Source organism: Schistocerca piceifrons, chromosome 4 (assembly GCF_021461385.2).
Source record: "Schistocerca piceifrons isolate TAMUIC-IGC-003096 chromosome 4, iqSchPice1.1, whole genome shotgun sequence".
In the NCBI taxonomy this organism is placed as follows: Eukaryota; Metazoa; Arthropoda; class Insecta; order Orthoptera; family Acrididae; genus Schistocerca; species Schistocerca piceifrons.
Window position 1 is genome coordinate 449,953,670 of NC_060141.1, and position 19,648 is coordinate 449,973,317.

Consider the following 19,648-nt stretch of genomic DNA (forward strand, 5'->3'; position numbering starts at 1 on the left):
GTGCTTATTTTATCAGCAACTTTTATTTCTTTTAAGTCTCTTTTGTTCAGTAGCCCCAAATTTAAACAGCCGTTCCTGCAATTTTTTGGTGTCCCGGTATTTAAATATTCAGGGTCGCCTATAGAGAAAGCCAAAGGTTAAACTCTTTTGCGTAAATGTTTCCTCTGATAAAAGAATAACTGCGGAGGCACCGGCCCTAGTTCACGAGGTGAATTTTCTTTTGGCGCAAACAACCGCATTAATCCTACCGCGGGCCGGTTAAATTTTCACAGGACTCCGCACCGGTGCACGCTCCGCTAAATCCTGGCGTCTGCCACGCATCCACACCCTACCACCACCCACCGACCCACCAGCTCACCTTGCCACTCCCAACATTCATAAAAGGGGGGAAAAAGAAATGAAAAACTGCAGAGGAAAAGAAGCGTAAGTTCCATCCGCAGAGTTCTTTTGGCAAGGCTTACATCAAGATGCTGCTTGCCGCTATTTAACAGTAAGTGCCAAGTGACGAAGTCTTACGCATTAGTCAGTAGTGTAAAGAGACTACTGCATGTTACCAGATGTGTTTGGGAAGACACTTCAGGGTTGAAGCAACTGATACTTGTAACCACACGGGAAGAGAAATACAACAGCAATACTTCGTGTATCAGGGTGAAAATAAATGGCAGTTAAGAAACTGAGAAAAGTATTGCATCCATCAGTTGTGCTTTTTTGGGTCTTGAGGGTAACACGGTTTGAGAGTGTGTTACACCAAGACGAGTTTCGCTTGTATTTACAAAGCATCATTAGTGGTGCTTTTGCAGAAATAGTGTACATAACATGTTTCACCATTTTTGTACTTACAGGTTAAAATAGTTTTGAAATTTCAATGACTTACAAACATCAGCTGTGTGCGGGACGTAGTAGGCAGGCGCTATGACCCCCCGCCCCCCTCACACTGTTTCTTCAATCTCATTTTGTTCTATATTGTTCGTTGGATTTGTTCGGGGCGGGCGTCCTATGACACCCGTTCCAGTTCATCGATGATCCGTTCACTCATTTCTATAGATTGCTGAGGGCAACTATCCCTCTGACTGAACACGCTGAGCTACCGTGCCGGCGTTTTGGCTGATGTAGTGTACAATTTACTTACAGCGTTTACATCTTTTTTTCACACGGTTTGAAGTCGGAAGGTATCAGACACCGTGTTCTTCTTTCTTACTACGTAAAATAGCTGTTGCGACAAATGTCAAATATTTCACACCATTTAGTCATAATTTTGTCCCCGTATGAATCTAATATAGTGGCATTTATAAGCACTGTCGGGCCCTTTCGTTACGTGGTAGGTCTAGTACAATGAGTTTTCCTTGGAACTTGTGTTTCAGTTTTATGTTTATTGGGAGATGTGCTTAATGTAATCGGGCCCCGTATTTACTACCAACTGTATATCCTCTTTTAACTTGTTATGGACTGCAGACTGTTGCAGAAAAGGAATCATTTCTGTTTTTCTGAAAATATAAACAAACTTGAACATGTATTTTAAAATCTGGACGTACTTGACTTTTACTTTTAATTGATTACTATTATGGTTCAAATGGCTCTGAGCACTATGGGACTTAACATCTGTGGTCATCAGTCTCCTAGAACTTAGAACTACTTAAACCTGACTAACCTAAGGACAGCACACACATCCATGCACAAGGCAGGATTCGAGCCTGCGACCGTAGCGGTCACGCGGTTCCAGACTGAAGCGCCTAGAACCGCAAGGCCATATCGGCCGGCGATTATTATTATTTAGACATTATTACTGCTTTCGTGGAAGTATGTCTGGCCGGCCAGAGTGGCCGAGCGGTTCTAGGCGCTTCAGTCTGGAACCGCGAGACGGCTAAGGTCGCAGGTTCGAATCCTGCCTCGGGCATGGATGTGTGTGCTGTCCTTAGGTTAGTTACGTTTAAGTAGTTCTAAGTTATAGGCGACTGATGACCTCAGATGTTAAGTCCCATAGTGCTCAGAGCCATTTGAACCATTTTTGAAGTATGTCTACGTTAAAATTGCAAAACTTGGCAAGATTTATAATTCCTCCAGCCGGCCGCGGTGGTCTTGCGGTTCTAGGCGCTGCAGTCCAGAACCGCGGGACTGCTACGGTCGCAGGTTCGAATCCAGCCTCGGGCATGCATGTGTGTGATGTCCTTAGGTTAGTTAGGTTTAAGTAGTTCTAAGTTCTAGGAGACTGATGACCTAAGATGTTAAGTCCCATAGTGCTCAGAGCCATGTGAACCATTTTTTGAATTCCTCCTAACTACAACTTAAAGTAAACTAAACTCCATGCGAACAGGCCTCGGAAGACACGACGGTACCTATCGACAGCCGTATTATCCTCAGCCTATAGGCGTCATTTGATGCAGGATATGAAAGGGCGAATGGGGAGGATACTGATCTTCCGGCCGTTGTCACCTTTCGCGACCGGAGCCTCTGTATTGAATCAGTTAGCTCCCCAGCAGGCTTCACAAGGGCTGGGTGCATCCTACTTGCCAACGGCTCTCGGAAGACTCTGACCGTCACCAATCCAAGGGTTAGAAAGCCCGACAACGCTTTACTTTAGTGATCTGACGGGAACCCATGTTACACTTGCGGCCAAGCCTTTGACGATTTTTCAGCTACAATTACGAAATAAGTGCTGCTGCACCACTGGAGCTTTATTTAGCAGAATTTGTACACTCGATGGGGTGGTATTAAGTCAAAATAAGTGTCTAACCACCCCACTTTCTAAAGTATGGTTACTCATCACAAAAAATAAATCAAAAATGAGTTTCAGCCCTACTTGGTAACACCAATTTTCAACCTACCAAAAACAAAACAAGCTTTTTCCTCTTCAGGCGTTGCCTTCTACCTATCATCAGAAATCTGCCAGTCTGAATCTTCACAGTTTCTTCCAGTCCTTATTAAACACTGGCTTGAGATATGCTACTATGACGCGAGGAGGCTGGCACTGGGCGGGAATTAGTGACGGCCTGTTGAAACCGGTCAGAAGACTGTTGATAAAATGGTGTCTTCCCTGACATGCTGTTGTTCGTTGGTTACCTGTGGCTTGTAGGTTTACGAACCGTCTCCGTTATGTTGTTGATAGGAGGTACGATCAGTCTGGCAATGCGCGTCCTTACTTGGTTAAAATGATACCGATCAGCCCGTAATTCTATCCACGTGAACAGACGCTCACGCAAGCAACTGAGAAACATCATGTCTTAAAAGTAACTTGTAATTTATAGAAAATTCCGTGCCCTCTTTGAGAGTCTTACTTGTCACGCTACTTTATGTTCCAAAAATTAACTGAGAAATTGGGGAACTTAAATGTGTGAAAATGTGGACACTTCTACTGAAATATGTTTTGATGAGGTCATTACCACCTCGACGCTATCTCTCCCCCTCCCCCCCCCCCCCACCCCTGGATACACGTGAAAAAAAGGAAGCCTTAAGTAGGTAGCAATACACAACACATGACAATTGTGCAAAGATTTTGGTTAACACTGCAGTTTTTGTTTCGTCGTTAGCAAGGTTAAAAGTCGCACAGAAACAGTTGTAGAAGATGTAAAGAACACCCACAGAAAAAAACTTCACTTCCAAAACCTCAGCGAATATCTACAAATTCATCTAGGTGATTACTCTTCAATTCATGATTACGTGCCCCGGCCGTAGTGGCCGAGCAGTTCTAGGCGCTACAGTCTGGAACCGCGTGACCGCTACGGTCGCAGGTTCGAATCCTGCCTCGGGCATGGATGTGTGACGTCCTTAGGTTAGTTAGGTTTAAGTAGTTCTAAGTTCTAGGAGACTGATGACCTCAGAAGTTAAGTCCTATAGTGCTCAGAGCCATTTGAACCATAATTACCTGCCTGTTAGAGGAAACCGCCTTCAAGCTATTTCTCTACTGTTCCACTCTCGTACAGAGTGCGGGAAATACGAACACTTAAATCTCTCCGTGCATAATATGATTTCTCCTATTTAATTATGATGATCAATGCTCCCAAAATCTTTTCACACTATAAGGAGAAAGTTGGTCACTGACATTTCATGAGAAGATCCTGCCGCAACGAAAAATACTCTCGTTTTAATGACTGCACCACATTTCGCGTATTATACCCGTGGCACACTCACCCCTTTCTCGCGATAGTAAAAAAAGAGCTGTCCTTTTTGCAATGCGCAACATGTAATATTACCCCAAACAACATCCAATCTTGAGGTACACATCAATGAACGACAGCTAAACCTCGACATACACTGCTTTCGCATTAGACAATAAGTTTCACAAAAGTGAAGTGAAGAACGCAGATTTTGCAAAGGCATAAAACTAAACTAAACTCCATCCTAACAGGCAATGAAGGCCCATCGGTACTTGCCGACTGTCATGTCATCCTCAGCCCACATTCGCCACTGGATGCGGATATGGAGGGGAATGTGGTCAGCACACTGCTCTCCCGACCGTATGTCAGTTTACGAGACCGGAGCTGCAACTTCTCGATCAAGTAGCTCCTCAGTTTGCCTCACAAGGGCTGAGTGGGCCCCACTTGCCAACAGTGCAAGGCAGACCAGATGGTCACCCATCCAAGTGCTAGCCCAGCCCGACAGCGCTTGACTTCGATGATCTGACGTGAACCGGTGTTACCACTGCGGCAAGGCCGTTGGCTATTGAAAAGTCATAAGGCTGAAAACTAACGAAGGAAGCAACTACGGAATTTGGACCTTCAAACAGACATATTTTATATAACATACAATTTCATTCATAGGTCTGACGTTGTCAAAGTCGGCCGGTGTGGCCGAGCGGTTCTAGGCGCTACAGTCTGGAACCGCGCGACCGCTACGGTCTCAGGTTCGAATCCTGCCTCGGGCATTGGTGTGTGATGTCCAGTGATATCCTTTGGTTAGTTAGGTTTAAGTAGTTCTAAGTTCTAGGGGGCTGATGACCTTAGAAGTTAAATCCCATAGTGCTCAGAGTCATTTGAACCATTTGACGTTGTCTAAAAATACATTCGAATTACGAATGTAAAACTATCGATATGAAATTATCCCTGCTCGTTGGAACAATTAAAAATCAAGAAATATGGAGATAGTAATCGTACAGCACTGGAATAAAAGAGCAAGTAAAAGATTTGAAGCTGCGCTCTAATACAGTTGTGATATGATGTGGGAATAAAAAACTCGATCACGATGGATATGGCAACTGTTGAAACGGAGAACTGGTCATGGTGACTGTCTGCATGAGACAACTAATTAGCTCGTCAATGAGGAAGATTTGGTTGTAATTTCAAACAGACTGTGTGGTGGATTCCTGCACCTGTAACAGTCAAATGACGCATACTAGTCACTTTATTACAATGTGCGGGACTATTAAAACAGCGACCGCACGCGTTATTTCTCATAGGTACCTGATTCCGTTTATACACTCCTGGAAATTGAAATAAGAACACCGTGAATTCATTGTCCCAGGAAGGGGAAACTTTATTGACACATTCCTGGGGTCAGATACATCACATGATCACACTGACAGAACCACAGGAACATAGACACATGCAAGAGAGCATGCACAATGTCGGCACTAGTACAGTGTATATCCACCTTTCGCAGCAATGCAGGCTGCTATTCTCCCATGGACACGATCGTAGAGATGCTGGATGTAGTCCTGTGGAACGGCTTGCCATGCCATTTCCACCTGGCGCCTCAGTTGGACCAGCGTTCCTGCTGGACGTGCAGACCGCGTGAGACGACGCTTCATCCAGTCCCAAACATGCTCAATGGGGGACAGATCCGGAGATCTTGCTGGCCAGGGTAGTTGACTTACACCTTCTAGAGCATGTTGGGTGGCACGGGATACACGCGGACGTGCATTGTCCTGTTGGAACAGCAAGTTCCCTTGCCGGTCTAGGAATGGTAGAACGATGGCTTCGATGACGGTTTGGATGTACCGTGCACTATTCAGTGTCCCCTCGACGATCACCAGTGGTGTACGGCCAGTGTAGGAGATCGCTCCCCACACCATGATGCCGGGTGTTGGCCCTGTGTGCCTCGGTCGTATGCAGTCCTGATTGTGGAGCTCACCTGCACGGCGCCAAACACGCATACGACCATCATTGGCACCAAGGCAGAAGCGACTCTCATCGCTGAAGACGACACGTCTCCATTCGTCCCTCCATTCACGCCTGTCGCGACACCACTGGAGGCGGGCTGCACGATGTTGGGGCGTGAGCGGAAGACGGCCTAACGGTGTGCGGGACCGTAGTCCAGCTTCATGGAGACGGTTGCGAATGGTCCTCGCCGATACCCCAGGAGCAACAGTGTCCCTAATTTGCTGGGAAGTGGCGGTGCGGTCCCCTACGGCACTGCGTAGGATCCTACGGTCTTGGCGTGCATCCGTGCGTCGCTGCGGTCCGGTCCCAGGTCGACGGGCACGTGCACCTTCCGCCGACCACTGGCGACAACATCGATGTACTGTGGAGACCTCACGCCCCACGTGTTGAGCAATTCGGCGGTACGTCCACCCGGCCTCCCGCATGCCCACTATACGCCCTCGCTCAAAGTCCGTCAACTGCACATACGGTTCACGTCCACGCTGTCGCGGCATGCTACCAGTGTTAAAGACTGCGATGGAGCTCCGTATGCCACGGCAAACTGGCTGACACTGACGGCGGCGGTGCACAAATGCTGCGCAGCTAGCGCCATTCGACGGCCAACACCGCGGTTCCTGGTGTGTCCGCTGTGCCGTGCGTGTGATCATTGCTTGTACAGCCCTCTCGCAGTGTCCGGAGCAAGTATGGTGGGTCTGACACACCGGTGTCAATGTGTTCTTTTTTCCATTTCCAGGAGTGTAGATCCACGACATTTTCGCTCGCTCGCCCTCTAATATGATTTTCGCTGTAAACAAATCATGATCAGTTTTATCAGCTTTTCCGCTTACACGTACAGATAATTGTACGAAATTTTCTCCTAGGAAGATTTGAAAACTATATGACAATTTTGATCTCACTCCCAGTATATTACAGTTCTGTCCCACGAGAAATGTGACCCATATTGCAGAAGACAGGAGGAACGACAGTAGCGTAAAAAAATTTTATTGTATTCCGTTTGTGTCTTTAGCTTCGACAACATAAACAAATCATTTCCATGAACGAATAGCGTACCTGCTTTTGTAGAGATGATTTCAATGTGGAATATGTAAATAGAATAGATAAGCGGAAATTAAAAATTTTAGGAGACTAATGACAGATTAAAAAATGGTCATAAGTCCCCTAGATTTAGAACTACTTAAATCTAACTAACCTAAGGACATCACACACATCCATGCCTGAGGAGGCAGGATTCGAACCTGCGACCGTAGCAGCAGCGCCGTTCTGGACTGAAGCACATAGAACCGCTCGGTCACAGCGGCCGGCTATGAAAGATTCCACTGACCGTTTTCTAAACGAAAATGGTGGTTCTTTATAGCACAAAACCTTCATTAAAACAAATATATCGATTGAAACTTATCTTGACCTTTGTATCATTTCCGGAACTCTCACTGTTCGTAAGACGGTGTATCGTTTCATATTTTTCATTCGGTTGACATATGTCCTTTCTAACTCTTAAATTTAGGCGCATAAGCTGATGTTCAGGACGGTAATGTGTGCAATCCGGAATGATTTCTATATAACTTGTTAGCGGTGGTGATTTACCGTCCACCTCTTCCAACCGGGTATTTTTGGATAGATATGATAGCCAGCGAATCTTTATTCTTGTTTGTATGGTAGTACATAAAAGCAGAATGAAAGTACTGTTCGTAAGACGGTGTATCGTTTCATATTTTTCATTCGGTTGACATATGTCCTTTCTAACTCTTAAATTTAGGCGCATAAGCTGATGTTCAGGACGGTAATGTGTGTAATCCGGAATGATTTCTATATAACTTGTTAGCAGTGGTGATTTACCGTCCACCTCTTCCAACCGGGTATTTTTGGATAGATGTGATAGCCAGCGGAACTTTATTCTTGTTTGTATGGTAGTACATAAAAGCAGAATGAAAGTACAAGATAGACAAATATTTTATTATTTCAATTTTCTTTTGCACAACGGTATATGACACGTCGCATTACAGATAACTAACAACAGGAAGCAACCTCACATAAAAGTACGTACTGTGGTACAGGTAGTGCGCTCTCCTGAGGAGACGGGCTACGCTTTATGTGGGCAACTAAAGGAAGAACAGCATAGAGTTTACTGTTTCCACCGATAATATATCAAATCAAATGTTTAGTAATTATTTTTACATGTCCTCTTAGAATTCAGCAAAAATTCTTTTATGCAGATAAGAGCGTTATTCTTTTCATATGGAATATTTCAGTATATATTTCCAATGGCAATAATTTACATTCTTAGATCCTTCTTTAGTAATTGGGCATTTTTCTCCTAAAAATTTGTAGAATTTCCTGGAATATTTCCATTCTGGTGTGCTAAATATTTTTCTTCGAAATGTTCCAAGTGTATTAGACAACCCTAAATGGTGTTCTTACATCTTATTATCAAGACAAAGGGTACAAAACCGGGACGTAGTTGCACGCTGTGATCATCAGAAACCGCACAGCTCATCTGACCCCCAAATCGCTGCCTAATTCTCACGACCTACATTTGAACCGACTTCCTCCAGACCAGAAGCCATTACATCACAATAGCATACCCTGCGATAGCATAGGTACGAAAGTAGGGCGGAGGGTGCCATACTGTGAACGGCTCAGTAATACGGCTGTTCTCATCAGATTTGACAGCAAACCATGCCGGCAACGGTAGTTAAGACATACAAGCCGACGTCGTCAGTAGAATATGAAGAGCTAGTGAATGTATATGAGGATACTGACAGAGTAATTGAGCCTGTAAAGGGAGATGGAAATTTAATAATCAGGGGAATAGGAACTCGGTTCTAGGGAAAGGAGTAGAGGAAAGGGTTACAAGAGGGGTAGGTATACTTGGTAAACACCCAGGGACACAGGAAGATCCTTACTGGATTACGACATGATCAGGCAGAAATTCCGAAATCAGATATTGGATTGTAAGGCGTACCCAGCAGCAGATACAGATTTAGATTATTATTTAGTAATGATGAAGAATAGACTGAAGCTTAAGAGAATCGTACGGAAGAAACAGTGTGGAAGGAAGTTGGATACTGAAGTAATAAGGAACTTTGAGAAGCGTTTGAATTTCGCTAAGAATGTGGATATTGCAGTAAGGAGTATGACAATAGGCAGTTCAGCTGAAGAGAAATGTTCACCTTTAAAAAGGGCAATCACAGATGTTGAATAGTCAGGCATAGGTACAAGGACAGTAACTCAGAAGATACCTTGGACAACAGACAAAAATTCAATTTATCGACGAAGGAAGTGCAAAAACGTTTAGGGAAAGACAGGAATACAACAATATAAATTCCTTTTGAATGAAACAGATGGGAAGTACATTGTAGCCAAGGAGAAATTGGTGCCAGAGTCGATAAGGAGCACATGGGGAGTCGAGTATTACAATCAAAATTTAAATGACCTCTGGAAGACTTGAGATCGAATGAAAGAGAAGGAATTTATGCGGAAAATTGTGGTAAGTTCCTATGGCACCAAGCTGCTGAAGTCATCGGTCCCTAGGTTTACACACTACTTAATCTAACTCAAACTAACGTGCGCTAAGGACTCGAACCTCCGTCGGGGGGAGCCGCGGTACCCTGGCAAGGCGCCCCAGACCGCGCAGCTACCCCGCGCGGCGAAGAGATTTATGACAATCCACTACCGGAATTTCTGTCAGCATGGCGGAAATTGCAGCCAAACGCCTGTTCGAGTTGGTGTGCAGAACCTGTGTCACTGGCGACGTACCAGCAGCCTTTCCGCACAAATCCGAAGATAGCAGGAGCAGATATGTGCGAAACTGTCACCAAATTAGCTTCATCTCATGAATCCAAACTGATAAGGTGAAAAATATAAATAATAATGCAAAACAAAATTTGGGTTCTGTTACATGACGATCAGTGCATCCTTAGGAAAAGTAAAGGCGCCAAATAGACAGTTCTGACTTTGCGTTTCATAGCTTTGACAAGACTGAAGAAAATTTGAAACCGGAGCAAGATTTGTCCATCTAGAAAAAGCATTCGACATTGTGAAATGGGGCGACAGGTTCTAAATTCTGAGCAAAATAGGAACAACGTTCAGGGAAAGGCGTATAATATAAATATGCACAAGAATCAAAGGAAAAGTAAGGCTGGAAGACCAAGAACGAAATGCTCGAACTGAAAAGGGTCTGAGACAGGAAATCAGCCTTTCGTCCCTACTGTTGATTCAATACGTCGAAGAAAGAATGATGAAAACACAGCAAAACTTCAACAATGTGATTTAAGTTCAGAGCGATGGGATATCAACTGTCATATTCGCTGATTAAATTGCAATCATCAGTGAAAGTGAAGAAGCTTTGTTGACCCGAACGATCGCTTTAAAAAGTACAGAATATGGACTGAGAGTAAATCGGAAAAAGACTGAAGTAATTAAAATTAGCAGAAATGAGAATATTGAGAAACTTAGCATCAAAACTGCTCGTCACAATGTACACGAAATTGAGAAATTCTGCTACCTTGGAAACAAAATAATCCATGACGGGCAAAGCAGGTGTACGCAAAGAGCAGAATAACACAGTCGCAGAGGGCATTCCTTGCCAAGAGAAATCTGCTAGTATGAAACATAGGCTTTAATTAGAGGAAGAAATTTCTGAGAATGTACGCTTGGGTTGGGGTTGTTTGGGGAAGGAGACCAGACAGCGAGGTCATCGGTCTCGTCGGATTAGGGAAGGACGGGGAAGGGAGTCGGCCGTACCCTTTCAAAGGAACCATCCAGGCATTAGCCTGGAGCGATTTAGGGAAATCACGGAAAATCTAAATGAGGATGGCCGGACGCGGGATTGAACCGTCGTCCTCCCGAATGCGAGTCCAGTGTCTAACCACTGTACCAACTCGATCGGTGTATGTTTGGAACGCAGAAATTTATAGTTGTGAATCATGGGCAGTGAGAAAACCGGAATAGGAGAAAATCGAAGAATTTGAGATATGATGCTATAGAACAATGTTGAAAATTAGGTGGCCTGGTAAGGTACGGAAAGATGAGGTTCTCAGCAGAATCGGTGAGGAAAGGTATATATAGAAAACAGCGACAAGAAGAAGGGCAGGATGGTAGGACACGTGATAGGGCATCAGGGATTAACGTCCATGATGTTAGAGGTAGAGGAAAAGACAGACAGTGGAATACACACAGCAATTAATAGAGGACGTAAGATGCAAGTGTTACTCTGAAATAAAGAGGTCGACCCTGAAGAGGAATTCGGGAAGGGTCGCTTCAGACTTGTCAGAAGACTGGCGATCATCCAGCCTATGATAACATTCAGCTTTCACATGCTTTTCAGTGATTACAATGTATTTACTAGAAACTCATTGGAACGTTAGTGCAGTAGCGACGTAACAATTTATATCGCTGTACATGAAATTGTTTGCTGCATTGCCAGCGCAGTTTCACGTAAACATCATTCTCTCATGACACAAGATGAGGGAAATACGTCGTCACCTACACAGCTCCTCGTGTTTATTGTGGTAAATATGTGGCATCAACAACAGGTCAGTAGAGAAAGCATTGGTTCTGTAGCTTACGCTTGTGACGAGTGTTTACTGTAGAACTTGACGTTCGAACGCAGAGAAAATAAAAACGAGTGGTACGTTTTAAAGATTTCCCTTAATGAGCTTCATTTGTAGAAAGGATGTTCTCTCTTCTGAGATGGTAAGACGGTAAAGGGGAGGGATGAACTGCAGGATGGAAGTCTTACTGGCTCGCCACAAAGTGGGACGCCTCGGGCTACACCGCTCCGTGTCTGGCGAGTTGTATGCTTGCTGTACTAAATCGCGAAGGCAAATAACGAGGCGAGCTAAGTAATGTGTAACTCCGGATATTGCGTGTCTTAACCGAAGCCACCGTCGTGAGAAGCAGAACTTTGCTCTCCGCCGCTGTGTTCTCTGCTCCTGCACCGTCTGCGCATGTACCTTTCAGTGTTTGCCACATCTGTCTGCTGCTCTCTCCGAATACGTCTCTCCCTCCCATCCCCCTTCTCTCCCCCCCCCCCCCCTCTCTCTCTCTCTCAAACACAACTCTAGAGAAAGATATAGAGACAGAGAAGAGCAACTGCCCGCGCGGGCCATAACACATTGTGAGACCGGATGCAAGTGTCGCAAGCATTTGTCTCTCTAAATTACCCCGCTGGTTAGCGTGCAAATAAGGGCTTGCAATTCTGCGTAGATCGCGGAAGCGCTGCAAATTGGGGAGATGTTGGGGAGGGTTGTCCTTCTGTCGTATCGCATGCCAGGTTCGCCGCTACCTTGTGGGACCGGATGCACCGCAGTGAGTACTGGGAGCATATATTTTCCATTACCTTCAGCAGCTGCGAGCGTAACGCTTCATTTATCACTACAAAAGCTGAGAAGAGGATGTCGTTTAATGTGTTGTAGGTTCCCAACTCCCACCAACCTGTCCTATTTCTGATGTTTATCATATCGTTATTCTCTACCTCAAAGGTCTTAGAATCTAGATTTAGAAACAGCCTTTCACGGTGTTGACAGGAATACACTCTTTGGATTTCTGAATGGAAGGAAACGTTATCTGCAGTTTGTCCAGATACCCCATCTGCAGTTACAGCAATCGCATCTGGAAGAGGTGAGATGAAGTAACAGTAATACTTGTGTTGTTGAACGTATACATAGAGGAAGAAGAAATAAACTAAAGTGATATTAGGAAACTAAATGACGTAAGCAATAAACTGAAAAAGTCGTTTGTACAGTTTCTGAATGAAATTTGGTGCTTGGGAAAAATTCTTGAAGAATTGAAACTAGCAATAATTATGAGTATAGACAAGAAACGAGATAAAAGAGAATGCTCAAATTGTAGTGGTGTATCCATTTTAAACCTAGCATTAGCTATACATTTGCACATTGCATGCTACCAGGGAGGGGAGCTAGTACGTTAAGACTATAGCAAAAAAAAATTTTGGAAAAATATAAATTCCTTTAATTGTTGTTAGTTTATTAACTTCCTTTTTAAATAGGTCCTGAACTTAAAACTATCTCTCAGCACAACATCAGCAATTCCAACGCATCTTCCGAAATGTGTACACAGACAGGAAGAGTACCTTACGACCACCACAAAAATATTTACAAGATCCTGAACTTGAAAATATATATAGACATTTGTTACGAAAAGTCACATCCACTGTTAATGCTTAAATTTTTGGGTTACGTTGTACGGAAAATTTCGAAACGGTTTCGGAATATGGTGTTGGAAATTGTAACGTTCTTTATAAAAGTGAAACAATAAACTTTACTATTACGTTGAATGAAGTCTTAACTGTGGAATGGATACAGAACTCAAGCTGTCGTGTTGCGTGTTGTAAATGCAAGTGGTGCGCTTACTCTGTCTTATTGTTAGCAAAACTTTACGAATCGATTGGGCAATACAACTGCCAATGCCAATAAAGAAATACAGTCACTGCAGAATACATCCAGCCCCTAAAGCACTGAATCCTAAGGCCCCGTTCGCATAACAAATAAAATAAATTGTCTTACCTCCAAAGCAGAAACGGTGGAACGCGATATATTCTGGTCTCTCATAAGAAAATGTAAATGCAAACTACAGGCTCAGCAGTGTACAATGTTGGCCATAATACTTCAAATGCACATGAAATTCATTTGGCTGATAATCGAGAACATTTAAGAAAATCCAGCTTCTTTGAAAAATTTATGACCTGGGCTGGGATGCGGTACTGATTATGGTGCATACTAACACTCAGTTGTTTTTAGCAAAATTAGATTGCAATTTAATTTTGGTTTTCCAAAAACATCTGTCAATTGAAGTTACATTCCTTACAATTGATTCACAAACAATGGGATTTAGTCAGAAAGTATTATCTAACTTCATTAATCGAACATAAAAGCAAACCATAAAATTACATATAGCTCTGTTAACAGATCTTAAAAGCACTACAGGAATGAAATATTTAACTAGTCTTTTTCTCAAAACATTTTACGTAAATTCTGGAGTTGTTCAAGAATTATAAATTATCAGCCAACTGATCTATAATACGCGCTAGCAAAAACAGAAACCATAATTTTTTAATATTTTTACCTTATTTGCCTGGGGACTTCTGCTCTCATGTTCAACAATATTGACTTACCTAAATTAATCTAACTCTTGGTGGCCTCACACAGCACACCACAGAAAGTGCCTACTCCATCGTCTTTCCCTGACAGAGAGCTACCTACGACTGTGCGCAAAGCGTTGTCTTACTCCAACACTAGCAGTACAGTATCTTTGCCCTGCGGTCGCGCACAGTCAGCGATCCGCATTATCGAGCCTAGCAGAGACATTCATCGTTTATAGTATACTAGTTTCATTTTAATGTATTAATATTCTTATCTTATTCTGGTGCCACGTACAAGTGTGCAACAGTATACTTCTTTCAAAATCGTTAAACAAGTTCGCTGATCACATTTTTTGGACCCCTCGGAATATGTATGATAAAGGATAGGTGAGATACCACACCCTTGTTTCAGTCCTTGGTTTACATTCAGTAACTCCTGATTTATATTTATTATTGTGTTATCATACAGTTATTTAACAGAATTCAACAAATATAGATGTACACTGCAGTTTCAGCTGAACATAGTTTTACAAATTCTTCGAATGGCTATACCTGCAAATAAAACAAAAATAAAGGCAATGGAAGGGAAACACGTAAGAAGAGCAGAAACAGAGGTAAACAATAAGATACGGAACAGATACATTTCTTTACATATCTCGGGAAGGGAGATCAATAAAGAAAACTAATGCAGATGTGGTTCAATATATTAAGAAATATGAAGCTATAAATGGTTGTACAATGAGGAATCTTGGCAAAACTATGAGCGAAGAGAGCTAAGAGAAAGAGAAGAACAAAGAACTGAAGCAGCTGAGATGAGGTTTTTGAGGTCACTTCTTGGTTAAACAGTAAGACACTGGATGACATCAAAACGTGGCCACCTGCACGCGTGCCACGGCAAGGATTACACTTTAACCAAATTGTGAGACGGGTTATAGGAAGACCAATGAAGAGTTGGAGATAACACTTTTGTTAAATTCTTTTGGTTTCGGAACGGGTCAACAGCCGCTCCTTGAAATGGAAGAAGAAGAAGAAGAAGAAGAAGAAGAAAAGTTCAAGGAGAAGATATTAAAGCTTTGAGGTTTGCCGATGACGTAGTGACATAGTATTTCTCTCACATACGGCAAAATACTTGGAAGATGAGTTGAACAGTGGATAGTGTTTCACATTTAGTTTATCCTACAGCTCTCAGGCTAAACGTTATTCTGTATTGTAGGGAGGGCTTTCAAAGGAAATCAGAGCCCATATTAATCATTCAGTTATACGCTGCTCTCTTCTGTTCTACATTTTGAAATGTATTTCTCGTTTTTTTTCTAGTGTTGTATTCAATGCTTGCATTAATCTCATCACCATTTAGAACTGTATTTCTCCTTACTTTCCTAGTGTTGTATCCAGCGCACGCATTAGTCACACTTCCCCACACATCGTGACTTGTGGAGTAAAGTTACAGGAGCATAATGCCAAATATGCCAAATTACTATTTATAAAACTAAAAACTAAACTCATTCAGGAAGGCCAAAGAGTACTGACCGGCCGCCGTGTCATCCTCAGCCTAGAGGCTTCACTGGATACGGATATGAGGGGAATGTGGTCAGCACACCGCTCTCCCGACCGTATGTCAGTTTACGAGACCGGAACCGCTACTTCTCAATCAAGTAGCTCCTCAGTTTGCCCCACAAGGGCTGCGTGTACCACCCTTGCCAACAGCGCTAGACAGACCGGATGGTCACCCATGCAAGCGCTAGCCCAGCCCGACAGCGCTTAACTCTGGTGATCTGACGGGAACCGATATTACCACTGCGTCAAGGCCGTTGGCCAATTACTAATTATAGACCAGATTATTTTTGTTTCGAAGACGCTTTCGCCCCTTCCTAACAATCTGTGTGTGCGTTACAAAACATTGTGGCGTTACAACAAAAGAGAGAGAGAGAGAGAGAGAGAGAGAGAGAGAGAGAGAGAGAGAGAGAGAGAGGAGATGGAGAGGAAGAGGGAGAGAGAGTGGGGACATTGAGGGATAGGCGACGATGAGAGAGAGAGAGATACGTTTGAAAAATACATGATTGAAAGATATTGATACAGTCATACCTGACTCAAATGACTTTTTGATGAAACGAAAGTAAGGCAGTTTTACACGCCAGATAATCACGTTTAACTAGGACTATATTATTACAACTTACTTTTTGATTCAATGTAGAGTTGTACTACTTACATTTTACAAAGAATAAATTTTAAATTTACGTTTTTATTTTAACATGGTTGCGTATAAATTTGTTTTTATTGATATTATGCCAAGGCTGTAGTTTTCTTCTCATAGGCATATTATTAATTTCTAACGTTCCGCAAGAAGTATTGTTAACGAAGCAGATATAAGATTTTCTGAAATATTAAGTTTTCTTTCTGTTCTTTCGTAAATATAAGACCAATTTGATATTAACGAAGAAAACACTTGATACTATCAAGTTCAAACTGTTAATGAGTTACTAGCATCGGTATTAACTATTTACTGATCGACCGGTTTCCTTTCTCATCGTATGGTGTTACTGCTCCATAATTCTGAGGAGATGTCATCTGCACACCAGTCTCCACCAAGAAGCGAGTTGTCGCATTGGTTCAGACACCGGTCTCACCCGCATTGCATGTGTTAAATGGTGTCTTCCTCTTTAAAAAAAGTAGTAGTCTATTCTGAATCTCATTAAACAAAACGGATGTTTCTGTTCACAGAAAAAGACATTCTGTTCAGCGCCTCCATAAGTGAAGTATACAAGAACTGATGGTAGATCAAAAATGGCTCTGAGCACTACGGGAGAAGGATATCACACACATCCATGGCCGAGGCAGGATTCGAACCTGCGACCGTAGCGGTCGCGCGGTTCCAGGCTGAAACGCCTAGAACCGCTCGGCCACACCGGCCGGCAACTGATGGTAGTGATGGTAGCTGTTTCAACTACAGATCTTGAAGAGTGTTTCATTAAATGCAGCCCAAATGATCATATGTTCACGGGAGCTTCTTTTTTTTATTTTTACTTTTTAAAGGAAGCACTTTGTAAATTCCATACACGCTATGAAAGTGAATGATCTTGTTCGCTATCCCTCGCGAATGTCTTGTGAGAACAGGCATTACCACTGGAATGCTTTCGAAACGGTTAGGTAAAGTGGGCTCATACAGCATGTTTATCACTTACAATAAAAGAGACCAGTTATTCCGAATCATCTATAGACGACCTTACACCTCTGACCATGGAATATACTTATTGGGAAAATCCTTTATTAATATCTGATTTCAATGAGTTTAGATTTACTATCAAAAACTGTAAAACAACAAAAAACAAAAGGACTTTAAAATCGCTAAGACCTATGTATATACATAGTCTACAAGATTCCACATGGTGCGTGACGCACTGTATCTTGTATCACTACTAACCACTCTCTTTCTTGTTCCACTCGGTAATAGAGCTACGGAAAAACAATTGTCTACGTGCCTCAGTACGGGACGTAAGTTATCCTATCTTGTCCTTGCGGTCCTTTCGTGAAATGTACTTTGGCGCCAGTGCAAACTTTTTGCAGTCAGCAGCAAATGCCTGTTCTTTGCATTTTCTTCAGCAGAACGTTGTTTTACTCCTAGGGATTCCCGTTTGAGATCACAGAGCGTTTCACTAATTAATGATGCTGGGAACTACCGGTAACAAATATGGAAGCGCGCCTCTGACTTGTTTCGAAGTCTTCCTTTTATCCGACCTGGCGGGGATCCCGAATACTCGAGCAGTGCTTAAAAATATGTCGCACTAGTGGACTATGCGCGTTCACTTTCATAGATTGGCTCACATTCGTATAATTATCCGAATAAACCAAAGTCGATTATTCGCCATCTTTTCTGCCGCGATTACATGCTCGTCCCGTTTCATATCGCTGTGCAACTTTACGTCTAGGTATTCAACCGATATGACTCCGTCAAGGAGGACACCTCTAATCCTGTATTGGAACGTTATAAGATTATTTCTCCTAGACATCTGCAAATTTTTGCACATTTAGAGCAAGCCAACATTCATCGCACCTAATAAAATTTCTGTCCAAGTGATTTTGTGTCCTCCTACAGTTACTCGATTACGACACTCTCTCTTACACTACGGAGTCATCAGCAAATAGTCACACATTGATGCTCACCCAATACGTCAGATTGTTTATGTATACAGAGAACAAGTGTGTTTCCTTAAAACTTTTGTGGAGCACTCTTGACGGTACCCTTGTCTCCGATGAACACTCTCCGTCAAAGACAACGTGTGGGTTTTATTACTTAAGAAGTCTTCGAGCCGCTCACATATCTGTCCTCGGACCTTCGCCAACAGTCTGCAGCTGGCCTGTCAAACGCTTTCCGGAAATTTAGGATTATGGAATCTGCCTGATGCCTTTCATCCAGATGTGCGGAAAACGCAAGCCGAGTTTCCCACGAGCGATTCCTTGTAAATCCGTGCTGATTTATGAACAGAAGCTTTTCTGTCCAAAGGAAACTTGGACTTGCTCAAGATTTCTGCAGCAAATCGATGTTAAGAACAGCGACTTCCTATTATGTAGGTCCATACATTTGCCTCTTCCTATACTCAGGGGTCACTTGCGCTTGAGGCCTTGGGCCGGGGCAGAGGTTCACGAAAAAGGAGCCATTGCCAGAGTGCACTCTTTGTAAACCCGAACTGGGATTACATCCGGACCTGGTGACTTATTTGTTGCCAACTCTCTCAGCTGCTTCTCAACGCCAGGGATGCCCATCACCATCTGTGCGACGGTCACGCGATGGCATGTCTGTACGATCCTCCTCTGAGAACGATTATTAAACGCGGAATTTAAAACTTTCTTTTTCTGACTTATGTTGTCGCACCAGATTAGCGCCAGCGAGTGACTGAATAGAAGCCTTCGGCCTCATCGTGGACCGGAATTTTATCGGGCTCTCGATAAGATCTCTCGTAAGATGGTGGAAGTTGTATGTTTCGCGCATAGCTCTTTTTCTTGATGCACGAATTTCTATTAACTTTCACCTGTTAACGTAATGAATGTATCTACACTGTGCTGATTTCAAAATACGTGCTTCTGAGGCGAACTGCGTTTTCTGCCTTAATTTGTCTAGTTGTAAAATTGTTTGTTGCTTACGATATTAAAACTGTTTAGTGTAGAGGTGGAGCCCCTCCATGCCCACACCGGCATGATGGCCAACACTAAAGGTCTACTGCCATCTCTGCAAGGTCTCGCAGGATGTGGGTACTGCGATGTTTTCGTACGTCTGGTTAAGAGTAACCATTAATACGCGCTCATCTAGAGATAGGTTGGGTCGAAAGTCGAACAAAGGGTAGTGGTAGGAAGGGCGGAGGGGAAAAAGTGCCAAGGTGAGAGCCAAGGCATTAAAACCGCTGCGATGGTTGAGTCGGGTTGTAAGAGCAGTAGCGGTTTTCTTGCTGCCTGAGACAGGTCATGC

The 19,648-nt window shown here is 43.2% G+C and overlaps 1 protein-coding gene and 1 pseudogene across 3 annotated transcripts in view; one reads left to right on the forward strand and one right to left on the reverse strand.

Moving 5' to 3' along the window:
* The window catches only part of LOC124795068 (neural cell adhesion molecule 2), a 631,935-nt gene that overhangs the window by 306,672 nt on the left and 305,615 nt on the right, over positions 1 to 19,648 (forward strand). The gene's annotated exons all lie outside the window — the stretch shown is intronic.
* LOC124796503 lies at positions 4,537 to 4,654 on the reverse strand (annotated as a pseudogene).